Source organism: Drosophila arizonae, chromosome X, assembly GCF_054131065.1.
Source record: "Drosophila arizonae isolate 15081-1271.41 chromosome X, UAZ_ARI_1.0, whole genome shotgun sequence".
Classification (NCBI taxonomy): domain Eukaryota; kingdom Metazoa; phylum Arthropoda; class Insecta; order Diptera; family Drosophilidae; genus Drosophila; species Drosophila arizonae.
Window position 1 is genome coordinate 32,989,219 of NC_142927.1, and position 10,803 is coordinate 33,000,021.

The window sequence follows — 10,803 nt, forward strand, 5'->3', positions numbered from 1 at the left end:
AGGGAGGAAACGGCAGTCTAACGCAAAGAAATTTCAATTTTCGTGAGCTGCTGCTTATGCTCACATCCATACATACATATACATATTTGAGAGAGCAGAGAGAGCGAGAGAGCAAGAACAAAAATTGAGCGTAGATGCATCTTTTATTCAACATTTGACCATCTCGGTCGAGCGCATGAAGCGAAATGATTGTGTTTTCGTATATTTTAGTAGCCTGAACCACTAACCAGCAGTGTTGCCGAAACTTTTTCAGCAAAAGTAGCAAAATCGAAGGCTGAAAGTAGCTAAAAGTAGCCAACTTTCTTCTAAAATAGCTGAAAAAGTAGCAAAAAAGAAAACAGTGCCGTTTTTTTTTTATAAAAAGTCAACTTTATTAATTTAATTATTATAATATCTCATCTATGACCACCAACTCGTCATTTTCACCATTGTCGCTTTTATAATTTGCCTTTTTAAGGTAGTTGGGTGGAACGCTATACTCATAGCATAAATAATAAAATCAAATTTTCGATAATTCTAGATAAAAAAGTTATCGGATGAGTTATCGAAAAAATATGATGCATGCCAAATTTCAGCTACGATGATTCCTTCTGCCCGTTACATATTTTTTCACAAAACCATTATACCCTGATTTCCCATTTTCAATGGGTTCAGGGTATAAAAACTGATAAGAAATGAATTTTGCATAACATTTCAGAAAGCTTACCTATTATATATATATATTTGAAAATAGCCAGATTTGTAGCTAATAGCTGCTTGAAAATTTGTGTAGCAATCGGACTCAAGAAGTAGCCAGATCTAGCTACAAAATAGCTGATTCGGCAACACTGCTAACCAGAGAACACATAGACTAGACATCTAGAACAAATTTTTTCACCGACGAAAAAATGCGCTGAGGAGACTACACAACTTCGTATTTGCTCGGCTCAGTCTCTTGAGGCTCAAGCAGTGAAAATATTGCACGACATAATCAGTGTGCTGCAAGCGCTCAAACGAAATGGTGCTATTCTTATATGAAGCACGGTTATGCGCTATTTGTCCTACTCTCTCTCTCACTCTATCTCTCTCTATAGTCTCTCAAATACAGGGTCGTCATTTCAGCTTTTTTCCCGTCAGATCTGGCTTTATTTAAAGTCCCATTGCGGGAAAAATTCGAAAACGGCGGGCTGCGGGAATTCTGGCTTTCAATAAAATAATTTAGCTTTATTTAATATTCATTTATTTATTTTGATTTCTTTTGTTTTTATCGCTGTCAACAGTAAAAATCATGAATACAAGTGTCGATACATGATTTTATATCATACAATCTATCGAAATCATTTCGTGATATGAGCAACAGGTCTTGTTTGTCAACAAAAAAAAACACTAACGTGCACGAATTGGATGGGCACAGAAAGAAAAAATTGATTTTGGGAAAACTCCAACAAAAACCATAGCAACAACCAACAGAACATTTCCTCTATGTGGCAAATCACACATCATCATCAACAACCTAGGTATTCTCTGCCAAAAAAAAACAAAAATATATGCGACAGCATGAGCGTTTAGCGATTTAAACTATGCCGTATTAAATGTACAACATAATTAAACATTCGTTGGCTCCTCATTTTCTGGAGGATCTTAGAAATAAGATTGGAAGCGTTAAATTTATTTTGGTTTTGGACAAATCAAGTGACAAAGCGGCTCGGTAAATAACAATTATTTATTAAACACCTGACCTCTCAGGTTGTATTGCTGATTGTGCGCCCGCCCACTAATTTGAATTTCTGCTTATGTCCTAAGACTAACTGCTATACCACTTACGGCTACTTAATAACTACTTAACGCTATTTTACAAACGAATGCTTATTCCACTTATAGCCTAACTTACTCTCTACCAAAATATGAATTCATAATTCAACTCATTATCTATGAAGCAAAAATATTAATCGACGACCAGCGTTTGCAAAAACTACTCTGTAGCAGCAATAGCAATAAAAATTGTGCTATGCTCTCGCTACCGCTCTCGTTTTGACGAGTATTGATTCAATGTGCAAACATGCCACCGCAAAATAGGATTTTGCTATTAATAAATATTTCGATGCAAGTGATGACGATTACATTAACTGCAAAAAATGCGAAAGACTTTAAAAAAAGATCGCGTTTTTATTAAAAAAAGCATTTATTGTTGCACGAAATTCAAATCGATGATAAAAGAAGTGAGATTAGTGATTCTGTTGCCACTTCTAAAAATTTAAAGCATTAACTAGTAAAAGTGAAAATCAACAGAAAAACATTAATTCGGTCATATATTGGTCTTGTAACTGAAGAAAGCGTTCCATTCCATGTGCTTAATTCAATTAATATTGTGTGTGCGTGCACTAGTGCTGCAAAAGAATCGATATTCCGTAATATCGATATCCACGATATTTTCAGAGAAAAAGATCGATAAAAACGATATATCGAACACTTCTTTTAAATGTTAATTTTCTTGCTTAGAAGCTATTATAATATTTATATTAATTATGACTTCTTAATGGATAAAATGGCAACCATTTCAAGATTAAAATAAAAGCAACAGCATCAAACAAAAACAAATTTATTCAACCAAACCAAATTATTTTTCATTAACTTAAACCTAAAACAGCAATTCATTAAAGCTCAAATTCACTATGCTCCTTAAAATTATATTATAATAATAACAAAAACAATTGCCTCCATGGCAGTTTGAAAAAAAAAGAAATTAAGACAAAACCCATTGGTTTTTATTAAAAAAAAAAAAAAATAGTTTGTTTACTGTTTCCGGTTTTAATGACGCCCTTCTGGAATTAGCAATCATTCCCGCTTTGCTAAACATCCTCTCGCTCTCAGAGGACGTTGCCTCATATTTTTTATTTACGAAGTGCAAAATGCTACCGGACTTGGGTGCCAATTCACTCTCTTGCAGCGATGGATGCATGCGTGTTAAGTGATTTTTAAGGCTTTTGGTATTTCCACTTGTTTTGCAGACCTTAAAGCAATTTCTGCACACCGCACAACCATCCTTTCCTTTTTCAAAATATTTCCACACTTCGGATTTTTTTGGGGCTCCCACGGTCTTATTTTCTTCATCGGAGTCCACCCTCGCCGCGCTTAAAACACACAAGCTATGACTCCAAGCTTTTCCAATAGGATATATCAATTGTACTTACGTTTTCTTTCCAAAAACTGATCCATTTTTTTCTTTCTATTGCAATTAAATTAAATCAATCAATTTGTATACAATTTAGCAAAATTAAATAAATACGCTTCTTACACAGTTAAAACCAACGCCAAGAATAACCATTTTTTTTCTTCGATATATCGATACTAAGAAACCCATATCGATCTTTTGCCAAAATTCGAAAATATCGATTATAACGATTCCGATCCAATATTTTTGCAGCACTACATACAACCCATCCGATTCTAATTTTGGACAGCTCGAGCAGAGTTTTGGCTTTCCCAACTGAAAGAGCAACCGTAGCTCTTTGCTGTCCACCAAACTCAGGCCGTAGCGATTTGATAGCCTCAATGGGGAGTGAGCTATCCTTCAAGTCAACCCTGATTGCCTCCACGATCTCCTCCTTGCTAGCTAACTTATCTAGATCACGTGTCTTCGGTAAGTGTTTTAACTACCGCTCAGTCGCCCAAGGCCTTGCCTACAGCTTTGTGCAGTGCCTCACACTATGCTCCGGCTTCCTACTCAATTGCAACAAAAGGTCCGTCTTAGCTGTCTTCCTAATGCCTTGAACGTCGCAGTTTAGATGTTTTAGATTTGGGTTGCTCTTGACTACCCTAAGCATGTCCGCATAGCTGCAACCACCTACGCCTGAGATCGCGATTGCATCACTTCTGCGTCGTTTTTATAAAGGCTTGCGTGCTTTAACGACTGTCCAGCTGTTCGGGTTTGTCTATCGACCTGCCTGGTTTGGCTTATCAGCTGCAGCCCGTAGAGCCAAAAAAAAAAACAAGTAAGAAAGCTCTAGTCGAGACTACTCGACTACGAGATCCCCTGAACCCTTGGAGTAATAGCTATTTCAATAATTTTTCGCGTCTATCAGCTTACACAAGAAACACGCGCACACACACACACACACACACACACACGCACGCACGCACGCACACGCACGCACGCACGCACACACAGGCATACATACACACACATACACACACATACACACACACAGGAGTTGCGTTTTCACGGAGTGCGGTCGATGTCATCGTGGTCCATCGTAGACAATAGCTTGAACTGTGTTTTCCCCTGTGAAAGTGGAAAGAACTGAAGTCAACGTGTTTGCTGTGGGCGCGGCGTACCCAGCGACCTCAAAAAACTACCAGAGACTTACTGCGCGGCGGTTCGTGGAATTCCCAAGCGGTATAATTCGGTGGTGCAAGAGAGGGGGGGCGATAGCGTCAGTGTTTTGGCGTCAGGGCTTCTTTCCTTTCCTTGTCTTTTGTGGGCGCGTAAATTTTTGTTACTTTAGGCGTCACACTTGCGCAATAAGAAAAATCAGGTGCATTCACTCTAACAGCTGTTAGTAGTGCTGGAAATTGCATCGGGCAATCAGCTGCTCACTAACGTTGGTGAGTTGCTAAGCCTTAGCAAAGACAGCAACCTAGCTGCTGGAGTGAAGTAGCAGTTATTAAAAGTAGTGCATACTTTCGGGCGCTGGCTGTAGTCAAGTTGAGTTTAAGTTACTGCGGGCTGTAAACTCAGATCATATTAGTAGCCATTGCCCACTACAGGCTTCACGCCGTGGTAGTCGGAGCAGAAATGGATGCCATGATGGAGGACGAGCTGCAAGCTTTTGCGCGTCGTTCCTCGTTGCAGCGATCGCCGCAGCAACAACAGAGGGTGTTGGCGCAGCCGTCGACTTCTAACCAGGCTCCAGTGGCTGAGTGCCAGGCACCCAAGTCACTAAAAGAAGCGTTAGCTCAAATAGGAGCTACACTAGAGGGTTTGTCTGCCTTATTTGGGGGTCAGCGGCATATAAATGCCTTAATGAGAGAGGAGCTGGCTAGGCTGGTCAGCCTTCACAAGACGGCCGAAGCGTTCTGCAACCGTTCGGTTAAAAACTGTGAGGTGCAGACCACGCCACTCAAAAAAGTAGGCGAAAACGTTAAGGCAGCGAGCATTAGTGCTACAGTAGGTAGCAATACTCCCAAGCGGTCGAGGGAAGTTGCCTCCGAACAGAGGAAAACTCCCTCAAAAAAGCCGAGGCCCAATAGAAGTGCAGCGAACCCAAAAGAACCAATGGCTCTACGGGCTACAGCTGAATCTGAAACTTCAAACCAGGCCGCCCGACAGACAAACCAGAGCAGCTGGACAGTCGTCAAAGGGCGAAAGCCTATGCAAAAACGTCCCAGGACTGACGCGATTGCGATTTCAGGCGTAGGGGGTTGCAGCTATGCGGACATGCTTCGTGTAGTTAAAAACGACCCAAATTTGAAGCATCTGAGCAGCGACGTTCAAGGAATTAGGGAGACAGCTAAGGGGGACCTTTTACTGCAACTGAGTAGGAAGCCGGAACATAGCGCTGAGGCTCTGCACGAAGCTGTAGGCAAGGCCTTGGGAGACCGAGCGGTAGTTAAAACACTTACCGAATCGGCGCAAGTTGAGATTCGCGATCTAGATGAGTTAGCGACCAAAGAGGAGATCTTAGAGTCAATTAGGGTGGAGTTGAAGGATAGCTCACTCCCCATTGAGGCTATCAAATCGCTTCGGCCAGCTTTTGGTGGACAGCAAAGAGCTACGGTTGCTCTTCCAATTGGGAAAGCTAAAACTCTGCTCGAGCTGTCCAAAATTAGAATAGGATGGGTAGTTTGCCGTATCCGAGCCGTGGAGCAGCCTAAACGCTGTTTCAAGTGCCTCGATTACGGTCATATGGCAGCAAACTGCGGCAGCGACTGTGACTTAAAGGGCGCCTGTTTCAGGTGTGGAGAGATGGGTCACAGTGCCAAAGCATGCACCAAGCCACCAAAATGTAGCCTCTGCATCCGGAAAGGTGAAAAGCAGACGGACCATTCCGCAGGCAGCTTCAAGTGCCCATCTTACCGTGAAGCTGCTCGTAAAATGAAATGTTAAGGTTTTTGCAGCTTAACTTAAATCATTGTGTTGCTGCCCAAGATCTTCTAGAGCAGACCATTAGGGAAAAATGTATAGATGTAGCTTTTCTCAGTGAGCCTCACCACTGTAGAACCAGCTGCCCTAGGACATGGTCAACAGACGTTAATGGCAAAGCTGCGTTGTGGGTATGCGGCAACTCAACGAACGTACTTTCGAATGTTAAGTCATTCAATGGGTTCGTACGTGGTCGATATGGTAGCTTGTGGCTTTACAGTTGCTATCTGGCACCCAGCATGCAGCTCAGTGAATTCACGACGGTGCTCGACGAGCTTGCCGAGGATGCTAGGGGTCGGAAGGCCATTATAGCTGGAGATTTTAACTCCTGGGCGCTAGAATGGGGTAGCCCAACAACAAATGCCAGAGGTCGTATCCTACTGGAGATCTTCGCGACACTAGATGTTGCACTGCTCAACACTGGCCATGAGTACACCTTCAGTCGGGCGGGATACGGGTCTGTTATCGACATTACTTTTGTCACTTCATCCCTCTTTCGGGGAGCAACATGGAGCCATTGCGATAGCTATACAGGCAGCGATCATACGGCACTTCTGTTCACAATAGGTGAGCCACCTGCCAGGGCGTCAACATTGTGGAGGGAGTCGTATCGGCTAGATACTTTTGATCCCGCGGTCTTTTCAGAGGCCATTCAGTCTCTAGGTACAATTGGTAATGCTGAGGCCAGAGCATGCCAAATGGTAGCCCAAATACAGTGTGCCTGCAATAGCAGCATGTTACGTCGCAAGCAGTTCACGCGACAACATGATCCTACGTATTGGTGGAATACGCAAATAGGTGACATTCGTCGCAAATGCATCCAGGCGAGAAGAAGCTACCAACGGGCTCGCGGTAGGTCAACGTTTTTTGAGAAACAGTTAGCTTACCAGGCAGCTAGAAGACAGCTGAAGAAGGCCATTAGGGCAAGCAAAAGAGAATGTTTTTTACAGTTGTGCGACTCAGCCGAATATGACCCTTGGGGCAGGGCATATAAGATAGTAGTTAAAAGACTATACGCAGGTAGACAGGTGCAGCCTACGGATCGTCTGGAGCTTAAATCGATTGTGGAAACACTCTTTCCAGAAAGTTTAAGCTCCATTCACGCCCCTGAGTCCGAGTCTGCTGATCAGGGCTCAACGAGCACTGAAATTGTTTTAGTTACAGAGGAAGAAATATCAGTAGTTCTCCGAGGTCTTAGAACCAACACAGCTCCAGGGCCGGACGGGATCCCAAATCGTGCGCTAAAGCTAGCCCTCGCCTTGCACCCAAGTACGTTCGCCGAATTATTTAACGAATGCCTGATCCAAGAGACGTTCCCGGCAAAATGGAAAGCCCAGAATCTGGTATTGCTACCCAAGGCTGGCAAACCACCAGATGAGCCATCTTCGTACAGACCGATCTGTCTCTTAGACACCATGGGAAAGGTGTTTGAGAAACTGATCTGCTCTAGGCTGGAGACTGCGATTGCAAGCGCCGGAGGCCTGTCACCAAACCAATTTGGATTCCGGAAGGCCCGGTCAACAACGGACGCGCTTAACAAAGTTGTTGGTCTGGCCACTTCCGCTATTCAAGGCACCAGATGGAGGCACGGGACGAAGGAATACTGCATCATCGCGACCCTGGATGTAAGGAATGCCTTCAACACAGCTAGTTGGGATATGATACTGAATGCGCTGTCACAATATAATATCCCTAAATATCTAAGAGAGATAATAAAGAGCTACTTCAGTGGAAGAACACTGGTATACAACACGAGTGAGGGTCCCCAAACTCATACAGTGTCAGCTGGAGTACCCCATGGCTCAGTGCTGGGACCTCTCCTATGGAATATCATGTACGACGGCGTACTGCGCTTGGAACTACCAGCAGGTGCGCACACCATTGGCTTTGCTGATGATGTAGCTGTCGTCGCCATTGGAAAGAAGCTTAAAGATACAGAGGATATGTGCAGCGAAAGTATCAATCGGATACGAAACTGGTTGACAGGAGCTGGGCTCGAGTTAGCGGCACACAAAACCGAAGTCGTCTTAGTCAGCAGTCGCAAAAAAGTGGAAACTGCCAATATAAAGATCGGCAGCGTCAGCGGAATTCGCACGGGCCTACGCGACTCAACGCTGTCAGGGCAAACAGCATCGCACGATGGCAAAGAAGGTGGAATAGCTCAGCTAAAGGGCGGTGGACGCACAAGCTCATCCCGGAGATTGAGCCATGGGTTAACCGCAAACATGGCGAGGTTAACTTCTACCTTACGCAGATCCTCTCGGGTCATGGATGCTTTCGGAGCTATTTGAAGCGCTTTGGCCACGAGGAATCTGACGAGTGCCCCTGGTGCGAGCGAGGGCATGTGGAAGACGCCAACCACATTCTTTTCGAATGTGGACGGTTCCTGGAGGAGAGGCGTCGTCTGGAAGAGGCAGTGGGCCGCTCCGTCAGAGCGGACAACTTAGTCAACGCCATGCTGGAATCGGAGGAAGCTTGGGAACTAACAAGCACCTTCGCGGCCACGGTGATGATGGAGCTCCGCAGAGTCGAGCGATCGAGAAGACGAGCTGTCCCAGGCTAAGGTAGCGCATAGTGCTTGCGAAGCAATGCTTTACGGCCGTCCCGCAAGCACCGCTCGCTATCCTAGCCACCACGCAACTTGCCATTTGTTAATTTATATAATTTTGTCAATAAATGAATATAAAAAAAAAAAAAAACACATACACACACACACACATACACAACCAATTACATACATATACACACACAAGCATAAACACGCATGGGCGGCAGTGAGCGCTTACTATGAGAACTTAATTGCTTAATAACTTTTTTTGTGGAAGTACGATCTTCATGAAACTTTCAGATTATGATTATAACATGGATATGCATGTAATTGCCAAAGCAAAGCAGCACAAGTCTCTAGTATTTGAAATACGCTTTTTACAAAAGTGAGGGTGAGGGGGTGAATTTAAGGGTGGGGGGTAAATTTTAACAAAAACCGAAATTGTATAAATTGCATGTAAGCATACATTACAAAATTGGAGACTCTAGCAACAAAGGTGTAGAAGATATCATTTTATAACTGGTTTTCGATAAGGGTTTTTATCGATAAAAAAAGATCGGGATGAGTTATCGATTTTTAATGATAGACTTGATATGCGCGCTGTAATTACGAACATTTTACAAAAAATTTGAAGTCTCTAGCTCGTATATCTTATGAAATCGACGCGTTCATACATACGGACGGACGGACGGACAGACAGACGGACAGGGCCAAATCGACTCAGCTCGTCACCCTGATCAAGAATATATATACTTTGTGGGGTCTGCCACGCCTCCTTCTGCCTGTTACATACTTTTAACAAAACCATTATACCCTGATTTCCCATTTTCAATGGGTTCAGGGTATAACAAATGAGAAAGCTCTAGTCGAGACTGCTCGACTACGAGATCCCCTGAAACCTTGGAGCATTAGATATTTCAATAATTTTTCGCGTATTTCAGCTTACATAAGAAACACAACACGAACTGCGAGCTGCGACACACATACACTCACACATGCATATACACACAAACGCACACACAGGCACACATACACACACACGCATACAGACACGCATACACACACAAACGCATACACACACACACACACACACACACACATACATACACACACACATACACAAACACATACACACAGAAGCACCCACGCATAAACACGCATGGGCTGCAGTGTGCGCTTACTATGAGAACTTAATTGTTTAATAACTTTTTTATGGACGTACGATCTTCATGAAACTTTCAGATTATGATTATAACATGAATATGCATGTAATTGCCAAAGCACAAGTCTCTAGTATTTGAAATACGCTTTTTACAAAAGTGAGGGTGAGGGGGTGAATTTAGAGGTGGGGGGTTAATTTTAACAAAAACCGAAATTGTATAAATTGCATGTAAACATACATTAACAAGTAAGAACGTTGCAGTCGGGCGTTACCGACTGCGGAATACTCATTCACATCCCATCAACAATTTAGTAGTTAAGTTTCGTTCTAATACTGTAGAATATACAGGTTTTTCCGATTTGCCACGCCCCAACTAGGCGTAGACACCTCATTTTTGGTCAGTTTTTAGAAAGAGATAACGTTACCCTAACTGCAAAGTTTGAATGCTTACCCTAAAAAAATGTGAAAATTACAGGGTATTTTTCGATATGCCACGCCCCTAAAGAGGCCTAAAAATTATTTTTGGGGAATCGATAGAGGAGGCTACCAGTAACTCAACTATCCAAATTTGAAGCTTCTAGCTATTATACTTTAGGAGATATAAACTTTTGCGGTTTGCCACGCCCCCTGTGGGCGGACATATATCCGCGAAAACTTTTTGGTCTTGGGTGATCAGTCCGAGTATATATACAAAATTTGAGGTCTCTGCCATCAATAGTGTCCAAAATATAGGAGAATTTAAAAAATCACTATATCTTCAGGTCCGATTTGCCACGCCCCCAACGGGCGTAGACTTATAATTTATCTTCAGACTTTATAGAATCATACCATTAGCTGACGTGCAAAATTTCAGCATTCTAGGTTTACAACTTTAGGAGATACAGTTTTATCCGATTTGCCACGCCCCCAATGGGCGTAGATATATCCGCCATAGCTCGTAATCTTGGGTGGTCAACGCGGACCTACATACCA

At 43.1% G+C, this 10,803-nt stretch overlaps 1 long non-coding RNA gene across 2 annotated transcripts; it reads right to left on the reverse strand.

Annotated features, from left to right (window-relative positions):
• Nucleotides 1-2,562: 2,562 nt before the first annotated feature.
• LOC149268211 (uncharacterized) lies at nt 2,563-5,106 on the reverse strand. Of its 2 annotated transcripts, XR_016270862.1 has the most exons (4): nt 4,347-5,106; nt 3,275-4,261; nt 3,171-3,205; nt 2,563-3,110 (listed from the first exon to the last, which is right to left on the reverse strand). It is a non-coding gene; the product is annotated as an uncharacterized LOC149268211 (long non-coding RNA). The 2 variants fall into 2 exon arrangements; XR_016270861.1 differs by having other exon boundaries at nt 3,171-4,261; nt 4,347-5,105.
• Between the last annotated feature and the right edge of the window lie 5,697 nt (nt 5,107-10,803).